Genomic DNA, 12,551 nt, shown 5'->3' on the forward strand with positions numbered 1-12,551 from the left:
CACGTTAATGGTGTTAACTTTACCATTAACGTCCAAAACTTTACTTCTCCCACGTTAATGGCTCATGTTAGTGGCATTAACGTGGGCTTCCTTGGCCTTCAATCAAGTTAACGGTGTTAACTTCACTATTAACGTCCCAAAACTCATTTCTTCCACGTTAATAGCTCACGTTAGTGGCATTAACGTGGCCACTAACATGGGCTTCCTTGGCCCTCGCTCATGTTAATGGTGTTAACTTCACCATTAACGTCCCAAAATTTCATTTCTTCCACGTTAATGGCTCACGTTAGTGGCATTAACGTGGCCACTAACGTGGGCTTCCTTGGCCTTCGCTCACGTTAATGGTGTTAACTTCACCATTAACGTCCCAAGCTCTCCCTTCTTCCATGTTAGCTCCCACATTAGTGGCACTAACGTGGCCACTAACGTGGCTCTTCTCTGCTTCTCCTAACTTGAAATCAATCAAACAGATTGTATCAAAGCCTTGCTCTAATCACAAGATAATGCATCATTCATTACATCATTCAATCCTTGCATTATTCTCATAAAAATGTTTAGAAATCATAATATTTGATTGAATCGACATATGAATGCATACTCAACCAAATACTTGCTTATTGCCTAAGAAAATGCATAAAACTAACTTAAAACATACTCAAAATGGCTTGTGAAACTAGCCAAGATGCCATGGCATCATAACACCAAACTTAAATCTTGCTTGTCCTCAAGCAAGTGATAGAACATAAGAAAATTGAATGAAAATACAAAGAGATATAAGTCCTTATTGAGAGAATTTAAAACCTTGGTTCATGGAGTTTCATGCATGACAACTTAGGTTCATATTCTTGCTGGTTCCTAGGCTATAATATGCTCTTAAATACTCACTCTATTGCCTTCTATGAGACTCTTATTCTTGATCCTTAACTTAGCTTTGTTTCTGTTCTCTTTTTTTTTCTTTAGAGCTTATTGCTTTCTTTAGCTAAGTGCTCTGTGTTGAGGAAACTTTTTATGATAAGCTTTCAGCCAACACTCCCGAACCAGTTGGTTCAAGGTGCTAGGTATTAAAACACCCCTGAGGACTTACTTACTCAAGCCTCTCCTCAGCACATACACACCACAGGCACATGGCTTGTTATTCATTCCTGAGACCTTGGTGCCCAACACCTCTTTGGGTTACTAAATATTTTGTGACAATGGTGCTCTTGATAGTGGACTTTCAGTTGATAATCCTGGGTTAGTTAACCCAAGTTATCAAGTGATGAAGCACTCCTCAGAACCTAATCATCCAAGCATATTCTTGTACAAAAATACCACAGACACATGTCTCAGGGTTCAAACTATTGGTGCTTAGCTTTATTGCTTGCTCTTTTCTTTCTTTTTCTTCCCAGGATCTTTTTATTCATCTAAGTCTCATAGAATGCATAAGAAGCTCATATTTCAAGAGATATTCTAACTTTCAACCTTATTGATGAATCAACTTAGCTAGCAAATACCATCACAAATACTAGGACTTTATTCTGCAACTTTGGACCTCTACTCTTCTTTTTTACAACATTTTCTTACATATACCATCACAAACACTAGGACTTTATTCTGCAACTTTGGACCTCTACTCTTCTTTTTTACAACATTTTCTTACATTTTCTTTTATTGAACTCAAGAACCAAGCATACAACTTAAGATGTGATGCAGTGGCCTAAGCATTTAAACTAGCAAGCTAAAACACATAAAGGAAACTAAATGATGCAACTGACTTAAAGACTGAAAGGGACATTGATCAACATTAGTACAAGTGCACTTTCAATTGACAACTTTAATCAAGAAACAGTACAACCTCTTGGTGCCCTCTTGTTTCCTCTTTGTCATCACCACCTTTAACTCTTGTATCCTTCTTTTCCTCCTTAGATGATGATGCATATTCCTCCCAAAAGCTTGACTGTTCTTCCTACAAAGGTATTGAAAGTTGCTTGCTTCCCAAGCACTTGAGTGGTTAGCATTCATGTATGTTTGTAAGCTTCTGAACTTACTTTGGTGTGTGAACACCAAACTTAGTTCCTTGCCTACTTCTTGATACAATGAGTTACATGCAATGTGCCACCATATGCTTTTAGTCTTTTTCAGAAAATGACTTAAGAGAATTTCACAAATCAAATGGCTTCTGTGATTACCTGGGATTAGTGATTTCTTATGTTAATTGAAGGATTGGAGTGTGTTCATGTGAAATTCATGGTGGAACGCCAAACTTAATACCACACATTCATCCTTGAATTATTAACTCATGGAACAATCACTTTTAGTGTGAAACACCAAACTTAATTCCTTGCAATGCACAGAAAGTTAACTTGATTTTTTATTAGATGAAGAATATAATCACAAAGAGGGTTTACCTCTGGTTGGGTTGCCTCCTAACAAGCACTTCTTTAACGTCATTAGCTTGACGATTAGCCCTTGTCAGGGAGGTTGGTAGTGTCTCAGGTCTTCTCCTCTCATGGTGAATCTATCTCCACTTTCTTCTTTGAGAATTTCTACATGCTCCAAGGAGAGGATTCTATTTATTGTGTACACTTGAGGTAGCTGAGATGGGATTACAGGAAAATGAGGTGGGATTAGTAAGTGATGAATTGATATCACTCTGTCCCTTAGAGAGAAATCCTCTGTAGGGATTTTCTTGTTTTTCCATCCCCTTGGCACATTCTTCTCAAACCTCTTTTCTCCTTCAAGTGGTGCTTCAGTGATTTTTGTGTCAAGAGGGTCCTTGTTGATTGTCCCTTTTGAATCTTGTGATTTCAGCTCCTCCTTGGATCTTTTAGATTGTTGTACCACTTTTATTTCTTGTTTTTCCTCCAAAGATGCCTTTAGAGACTATGCTTATGGTTCACTACTTGCTTCCTCCAAAATTGCTTCCTCAAGATCATCTTTTAGACCTCTGTTCTCTTGTTCAAAATTATGTGATGGTTTGAAGACATGAAAGGTCAGTTGTTCGTCATGTATTCTCAACATCTATGAGTGCCCTGGCTGTAGCTAGAAATGGTCTCCCCAGAATGATTGGATGAAGATAACTTTCTTCCATCTCAAGAATAACAAAGTCTGTAGGGAGGAAGTACCTCCCTACCTTCACCAGCACATTTTCAATCACTTCTAGTGCTTGTTTCTAGGTCTTGTCAACCAACTAAGGGGTTATGTTTGTGGGTTTCAACTCATTGATTTGCAGCTTCCTCATGAGAGACAGGAGCATTAAGTTTATACCTGCTTCAAGATCACAAAATCCTCTGTCAATCATTGTATCCCCTATAGCACAAGGGATGGGTCCTTCTTCTTTGTAGGTAGGTCTTTCTGGATAAGAGCACTGCACTCTTTAGTCATCACTACGATCTGTCCACCCTTCAAGGGATTCTTCTTGGTTAGCAACTCTTTCGTGTATTTGATATATGAAGGCGTTTGTTGGAGGGCTTCAATGAAAGGTATGTTGACATGGAGAACTTTAAATATGTCCAGAAACCTAGAGTACTTCTTCTCTTTAACACCACCCTTGAGCCTTTGAGGGAATGGTGCTTTTGTCACATATGGTTCCAATACTTCCTTTTCCATTGGATCCTCCCTTTGTGCCGGGTTAATTTCTTGTTCTGTCCTTTCTAATTTCTCTTTTGAGAACCCTTTGTTGTGCTCTGTTAGCTTGATAGCTTCTTCCTCCAAGATCTCCTCACTCCTTAGAGTGATTGCCTTACATTTTTCCCATTTTAGATTCCTTGTTTCTCCTCTTGGATTCTTCTCAATGTCACTTGGGAAGCTGTCAGTGGGTTTAGGAATTTGCTGAGAGAGATATCCTACTTGGGCTTCAAACTTCTTGATGGCAACTCCCTGGTTTTGCATATTGGATCTTACTTCCTCCTTGAATGCCTTGTTGTCCTTAGACTTCTTGCAAAGTTCTTCAAGTAAAGCCTCAATCCAGGAGATTCTATTCTCAGATGATGATTGTGATGGTGGGTTAGAAAGTGGAGGTTGAGGATGGTTATTTTGTGCTTGATATGGAGGATGGAAGGAGGTGTTATGTGGTGCTTGATATGGTCTTTGGTTGGAGTGTTGGTAAGTGGAGTTATTGTAGTGGTTGGAGTTTTGAGGCCTATGATCTTGGGTTTAGTTTTGCTGACTTTTCCACCCAAAGTTTGGGTGGTTCTTCCAGCCAGGATTGTAGGTTTTGTAGTGTGGATCATAGGGTTGTCTTGATGAGTTTCCAACATAATTGGCTTGTTTCCAATCACATCCTTCCTCTGCATTCACCCCTTCTTGAGTTGGTGGTTGAGTATTGACTGCTGCAACCTTATTTCTCTCCATCTGCTTGATGAGATCTGCCAATTGCTTGGTAATCAACTTGTTATAGGCTAGCAATGCATCCATATGGCTCAGCTCCATCACTCCTCTATTGGTACCCCGGTCTGAAGCATAGATGTACTCATTATTAGCCACTGTTTCAATGATATCTATGGCCTCTTCTATGATCTTTTTGGTATTGAGAGAGCCTCCTGAAGAGTGGTCCAGGGCCTTCTTTGCTTCTCTAGAAAGACCTTTATAGAAAATGTGCAGCTGCACCCATTCGTTGAACATATCAGGGGGACATCTCCTTGTTAGCTCCTTATATCTTTCCCAGGCTTCATACAAAGTTTCTCCATCCAGTTGCCTGAAAGTTTGCACCTCCGTTCTCAACTTGATTATCCTCTGTGGAAGGTAAAACTTTGTTAGAAACTTGTTGACAACATCCTCCCATATGGTAAGACTCTCCTTAGGAAAGGATTCAAGCCACTTAGATGCTTTGTCCCTAAGAGAAAAGGGGAACAAGAGTAGTCTATAGGTGTTAGGATGAACACCATTGGCCTTCACATTGTCACAGATTCTCAGGAATGTGGTTAGATGTTGGTTGGGGTCTTCCTAGGCACTTCCTCCAAATGAACAATTATTTTGAACCAGGGTGATGAGCTGAGGTTTTAACTCAAAGTTGTTGGCATGAATGGTGGGTTTTGGGATGCTACTTCCACAATTTTCTGGATTTGGGTTGATGAAAGAGCCTAAAACTCTTCTCTCCTGCCCAACATGATTACCAGCACCCTCTCCAACATGATTGTGTACTTCTTCCTCCATGGTGACGTCTAGATCTTCTTCTACCTTTTTTTTCACCAGCTATTCCTTTACCTCTTGCTTCCCTCCTTAGTCTAAGGAAGGTTCTCTCAGGTTCACTATCAAAAGAGGATGAAGCTCCTCCTCTTCTACCTGTCATACACATAGCAAACAAACAAAAGAGAAGAAGTGAAGGAATCACTCTTGTTAAGAAGTCTGGTTAGAGTGATTGGTATAATTTGTCAAACAGTTAGTGGATTAGTATGCAAGAATGTAAATAACAATGAAAAGTAATTGAAATTGCTGAGAATGAAAGTGAACATCTGAAATGAAACTAATCAACAAAAGAAAAGAAAAGTGTTCAATCTAGTTATCCTCCGATTTAATCATTGTCAATGCAAAATCAATCCCCGACAATGGCGTCATAAACTGTATAATGGGAAATCTGCCTCTCAACAAATTCCCTTCGGTAAGTATGCCGAATTTGTCGTCAAGTAAAAACTCACTGTAAAGTGAGGTCGAATCCCACAGGCATTGATGGTCGAGCAACTTTAATCAGAGGAATGTTATAGTTGAACTAAACAGAATTGGGTTGAGAATTGCAGAAGTTAAATGGCAGAAACGTAAATACCAAGAAATGTACATGACAGAAAGGTAAATGACTGAATGTAAATTGCATAAAGTAAATCACAGAAAGTAAATTGCAGAAAAGTAAATGGGAATGGGGGTGATGAACATCAAAATAAATAGCAAAATATAGAGAATGGGAAGATAAGAATGGGAAAGCTCATTGGGTTCAGGAGATGTTGCATTCTCCGAATCAAGTTCATTCTCATCTCTTCCTCAATCCATGCAACTAATTGATCTCTTGGCAATCTTAGGTGATTGAATCCCAATTCCTTGGCAATTCAATCTCTCTAAGCTTGAACAATTGCTCAATTCCTTGATCTAATTGCTCAGGAAAAGAGATGAAGTGCGATCACTGATTATACCATATGTCTTTCTAGATCAAAGTTTCGGGAGGATTATATGTCACTATATCCGTCCAACCCCCAATCTTGTCCAACATGAGAAAGCATTTCTAGCATGATTTCCTCATTCCTCTTCCAAGGCTCTGAGGAAATCCAAGTATGAACAATTTTCCTTCTGAGACAATTGCTCAATTGGATGAAGATCGAAAGCTTTCAAGCAAATCAAGAGAATAAAAAGAAGAAGAATAACAAGAACTATGATTGATCCATTAAATTACAACAGAGCTCCCTACCCAATGAAGTGGGGTTTAGTTGATCATCGCTCTGGGAATGGAAAATGGTAATGTAAATTGCATTGAAAGTAAAACTGAGTTACAGAGTAAATTCTGGGTGTTTACAATTTTGGATCCCTCAGGTCTCAATCCCCCTTTCTAGTTCAAAACTACCCCTATATATACTACTTCTCTGATCCTCAATTGAGTCTGCAAGTATTTGGATGTGGGCCCTTGAGCTCAGTTGAAGCAGTTAACAATCTCATTGGGCTTTGCTCAGCTTGCTGGAGGAGTTTGAGTTGGGCAGTATTCACATTAGTCAGGCCGTTAGTGTGAGTAACGTCATGTGCAAATTCCTGGCTCAAAGACGTTAGTGACACCAACGTGGTCACTAATGTCCCATAGTCCGTTAGAATCATGTTAACCCAGCCGTTAGTGGCACTAACGTGGCCTTTCCTACCCTTTAACCACGATAATGGTGTTAACTTTACCATTAACGTCCAAAAATTCACTTCTCCCACGTTAATGGCTTACGTTAGTGGCATTAACGTGGCCACTAACATGGGCTTCCTTGGCCTTTGATCACGTTAATGGTGTTAACTTCACCATTAACGTCCCAAAACTCCATTTCTTCCACGTTAATGGCTCAATTTAGTGGCATTAACCTGGCCACTAACATGGGCTTCCTTGGCCTTTGCTCACATTAATGGTGTTGACTTCACCATTAACATTCCAAAACTCCATTTCTTCTACGTTAATGGCTCACGTTAGTGGCATTAACGTGGTCACTAACATGGGTTTCCTTGGCCTTCGCTCACGTTAATGGTGCTAACTTCACCATTAACGTCCCAAGCTCTCCCTTCTTGCATGTTAGTGCCCACGTTAGTGGAACTAATGTGGCCACTAACGTAGCTCTTCTCTGCTTTTCCTTACCTAAAATCAATCAAACAGATTGCATCAAAGCCTTGCTCTAATCATAAGATAATACATCATTCAATCCTTCCATTATTCTCATGAAAATGTTTAGATTTCACAATGTTTGATTGAATCAAGATATGAATGCATACTCAACCAAATACTTGCTTATTGCCTAAGAAAATATATGAAAATAACCTAAAACATACTCAAAATGGCTTGTGAAACTAGCCAAGATGCCCTGGCATCAAGAGATAAAGAGAAGAAAGAAGAATGAGGAACAAAGGACAAAATAAAAGTTGAGAATTATATTGAATAGGCCTTGTGCCATAATTCTAATGCGAAAGTGCTCGCCTAATGGATAGCCTGTGATTGCTAATGCGGGAATGTTCGCCTAATTGATAGCACTGTTCCTTACTGTGATACACATTGAACTATTAATATAATGAGGTCTATTTTTCACGGGTAACTGTGATGCCAAGGTGTCTAATTGACACAATAAAGGGACCATATTCGGGGTTCACTCCGAGTAATGTCGGGTTGCGGGTAGACAACCGATACATGAGCTCATGGCCTACACTAGGAACAGGCATGCATCATCTTGTTTGTGTATATGTACTTCTTGTGAATTATTTACTGCTATTTCCTTTTTGTCTATGCTATCTACTTGTTATATGTATGTTTGTGCCTTGAATCCCTGTGTTTGTTATTATTTTTTTTTCTGTTTCGTGACAACTTAGAGACAAGGATCCTAGGTTCCCTGATGAGCGGATAATTTATACGCTTTTTGGCATTGTTTTTAGTATGTTTTTAGTAGGATCTAGTTACTTTTAGGGATGTTTTCATTAGTTTTTATGTTAAATTCACATTTCTGGACTTTACTATGAGTTTGTGTGTTTTTCTGTGATTTCAGGTATTTTCTAGCTGAAATTGAGGGACTTGAGCAGAAATCAGATTCAGAGGTTGAAAAAGGACTGTTGATGCTGTTGGATTCTGACCTCCCTGCACTCAAAGTGGATTTTCTGGAGCTACAGAACTTGAAATGGCGCGCTTCCAATTGCATTAGAAAGTAGATATCCAGGGCTTTCCATCAATATATAATAGTCCATACTTTGGCCAAGAATTGACGACGTAAACTGGCGTTCAACGCCAGCCTTCTGCCCAAATCTGGCGTCCAGCGCCAGAAAAGGATCCAAAACCAGAGTTGAACGCCCAAACTGGCACAAAAACTGGCGTTCAACTCCACAAATGGCCTCTGCACGTGCAACACTCAGGCTCAGCCCAAACACACACCAAGTGGGCCCAGGAAGTGGATTTATGCATCAATTACTTACTCATGTAAACCCTAGTAGCTAGTTTATTATAAATAGGACCTTTTACTAGTGTATTAGGCGTCTTTTTGACCATCTTTGAACGCATTGTTCTTAGACCATGGGGGCTGGCCATCTCGGCCATGCCTGGACCTTTCACTTATGTATTTTCAATGGTAGAGTTTCTACACTCCATAGATTAAGGTGTGGAGCTCTGCTGTTCCTCAAAGATTAATGCAAAGTACTACTGTTTTCTATTCAATTCTTCTTATTTCGCTTCTAAGATATCCATTCGCAGCCAAGAACGTGATGAAGATGATGATTATGTGTGACGCTCATCATCCTTCCCCCTTATGAACGCGTGCCTGACAAACACTTCTGTTCTACATGAATTAAGCTAGAATGAGTATCTCTTAGATCTCCTAACCAGAATCTTCGTGGCGTAAGCTAGAATGATGGCGGCATTCAAGAGAATCCGGAAGGTCTAAACCTTGTCTGTGGTATTCTGAGTAGGATTCAATGATTGAATGACTGTGACGAGCTTCAAACTCGCGAGTGCTGGGCGTTAGTGACAGACGCAAAAGGAGGGTGAATCCTATTCCAGCATGATCGGGAACCGACAGATGAATAGCCGTGCCGTGACAGGGTGCGTGAGCATATTATTCACTGAGAGGAGGGGATGTAGCCACTGACAACGGTGATGCCCTTGCATAAAGCCAGCCATGGAAAGGAGTAAGACTGATTGGATGAAGATAGCAGGAAAGCAGAGGTTCAGAGGAACGAAAAGCATCTCCATTCGCTTATCTGAAATTCCTACCAATGATTTACATAAGTATCTCTATCCCTATTTTATTATATAATATTCGAAAACACCATTATCACTTTATATCTGCCTGACTGAGATTTACAAGGTGACCATAGCTTGCTTCATACCAACAATCTCCGTGGGATTCGACCCTTACTCACGTAAGGTATTACTTGGACGACCCAGTGCACTTGCTGGTTAGTTGTATCGAAGTTGTGACAATTATGTATTGAGATCAGAGCACCAAGTTGCTCACGTTGCCGGGGATTGTTTGAGCCTGGACATCACAATTTCGTGCACCAAGTTTTTGGCGCCGTTGCCGGGGATTGTTTGAGTTTGGACAACTGACGGTTCATCTTGTTGCTCAGATTAGGTAATTTTCTTTTTGTTTTCTTTTCAAAAAATTTTCAAAAATATCTCAAAATTTTCTCATCTGTTTTCGAAAAAAAAAATGTTTTCAAAAATAAACAATTCTATGGCTTCAGAATTTTTAAGAATGAATTCTAGTGTTTCATGAAGCATGTTGAAGCCTGGCTGGCTGTAAAGCCATGTCTAAATTCATTTGGACTGAGGCTTGCAATTTGTTATCAAGAGCAATTTAGTTGTTGCTCATCCATCTGCTGCTGATCCATGATCACCTGCCGAAGCTTGGCTGGCCATTGGCCATGTCTAGTGTTTTGGACCGGAGCTTTCTTTGAAAAGCTTGGCTGGCTAGTGAGCCATGTCTAATTCCTGGACTGAAGCTTTAGACTAAGAATGCAAGATTCCTGGAATTCATATTAAAAATTTTGGAATCCTTATTTTTCTTTTTCATATTAATTTTCGAAAAATACAAAAAAAATTTAGAAAATCATAAAAATCAAAAATATTTTTCTGTTTCTTGTTTGAGTCTTGAGTCACATTATAAGTTTGATGTCACTTGCATATGCATCTTGTATTTTTCGAAAATTTCATGCATTCATAGTGTTCTTCATGATCTTCAAGTTGTTCTTGGTAAGTCTTCTTGTTTGATCTTGATGATTTTTTGTTTTGTGTCTTTTCATGTTTATCATATGCATTCTTGAATTCTTAGTGTCTAAGCATTAAAGAATTCTAAGTTTGGTGTCTTGCATGTTTTCTTTGCATTAAAAATTTTTCAAAATTGTGTCTATGATGTTCATCATGATCTTCATAGTGTTCTTGGTGTTCATCTTGACATTCATAGCATTCTTGCATGCATCACATGTTTTGATCTAAAAATTTCATGCATTGCATTTTTTTTGTGTTTTTCTCTCTCATCATAAAAATTCAAAAATAAAAAAAAAATATCTTTCCCTTTTTCTCTCATCAAATTCGAAAATTTGGATTGACTTTTTCAAAAATTTTTAAAATCAAGTTGTTTCTTATGAGTCAAATCAAATTTTCAATTTGAAAATCTTATCTTTTTCAAAATCTTTTTCAAAAATCAAATCTTTTTCAAAATTCTTAGTTATTTTCGAAAATTCCAAAAATATGTTTCAAAAATCTTTTTCTTATTTTTAGACCAAATTTTCGAAAATAACATAATCAATTAATGTTTTGATTCAAAAATTTGAAGTTTGTTACTTGCTTGTTAAGAAAGATTCAAACTTTGAGTTCTAGAATCATATCTTGTGATTTCTTGTGAATCAAGTCATTAATTGTGATTTTAAAAAAAAAATCAAATCTTTTTCAAAAAAAAAAAAAAACTAATTTCTATCATATCTTTTTCAAAAATATCTTCTCATCTTATCTTTTTCAAAAATATCTTTTCAAAATATCTTTCCTAACCTCCTAACTTCCTATCTTTTCAAAATTTGTTTCAACTAACTAACTAACTTTTTGTTTGTTTCTTAACTTTTTCAAAACTACCTAACTAACTCTCTCTCTCTAATTTTCGAAAATATCTCCCCTCTTTTTCAAAAATTTCTTTTTTATTAACTAATTATTTTTATTTTTAAATTTTAAAAATTTTTCGAAAATTTCTAACATTTTTCAAAAACCATTTTTCAAAAATCACTAACTCTTTTTCAAAATAATTTTCGAAAATTATCCCTCCCCCATCCTATTCTATTTATTCATTCATATCCTAACATCTCATCTCACATCTCTTCCATCCGTACAGTTGTGTTTCTTCCTTTACATCACATTCTTTGTCTCCCCCTCTTTTCTTCCACTCACAAAGGAATCCCTATACTGTGGTATAAAGGATCTCTATTATTATTATTATTATTTTTCTGTGCCTTCTTCTTTGTCATATGAGCAGGAGCAAGGATAAGAACATTCTTGTGGAAGCAGATCTAGAACCTGAATGGACTCTGAAGAGAAAATTAAGAGAAGCTAAAATACAACAATCCAGAGATAACCTTTCAGAAATTTTCGAACAGGAAGAGGAGATGGCAGCCGAAAATAATAATAATGAAAGGAAGATGCTTGGTGACTTTACTGCACCTAATTCCAATCTACATGGAAGAAGCATCTCCATTCCTGCCATTGGAGCAAACAACTTTGAGCTGAAACCTCAATTAGTTTCTCTGATGCAGCAGAACTGCAAGTTTCATGGACTTCCATCTGAAGTTCCTTTAACTGAATTCTTGCAGATATGTGATACTGTTAAGACTAATGGAGTAGATCCTGAAGTCTACAGGCTCATGCTTTTCCCTTTTGCTGTAAGAGACAGAGCTAGATTATGGTTGGATTCTCAACCCAAAGACAGCCTGAACTCTTGGGATAAGCTGGTCACGGCTTTCTTAGCCAAGTACTTTCCTCCTCAAAAGCTGAGCAAGCTTAGAGCTGATGTTCAAACCTTCAGACAGAAAGAAGGTGAATCCCTCTATGAAGCTTGGGAAAGATACAAACAGTTGACCAAAAAGTGTCCTTCTGACATGCTTTCAGAATGGACCATCCTGGATATATTCTATGATGGTTTATCTGAGTTATCAAAGATGTCATTGGATACCTCTGCAGGTGGATCCATTCACCTAAAGAAAACGCCTGCAGAAGCTCAAGAAATCATTGACATGGTTGCTAATAACCAGTTCATGTACACTTCTGAAAGGAATCCTGTGAGCAATGGGACGCCTATGAAGAAGGGAGTTCTTGAAGTTGATACTCTGAATGCCATATTGGCTCAGAATAAAATATTGACTCAGCAAGTCAATATGATTTCTCA

At 38.1% G+C, this 12,551-nt stretch overlaps 1 non-coding gene across 1 annotated transcript; it reads right to left on the minus strand.

Moving 5' to 3' along the window:
* Window positions 1–12,162: 12,162 nt before the first annotated feature.
* On the minus strand, window positions 12,163–12,270 carry LOC148549286 (small nucleolar RNA R71). The gene has a single exon (XR_015897488.1). It is a non-coding gene; the product is annotated as a small nucleolar RNA R71 (small nucleolar RNA).
* Between the last annotated feature and the right edge of the window lie 281 nt (window positions 12,271–12,551).

Source organism: Arachis ipaensis, chromosome B8, assembly GCF_059453495.1.
Source record: "Arachis ipaensis isolate K30076 ecotype BB chromosome B8, ASM5945349v1, whole genome shotgun sequence".
NCBI lineage: Eukaryota > Viridiplantae > Streptophyta > Magnoliopsida > Fabales > Fabaceae > Arachis > Arachis ipaensis.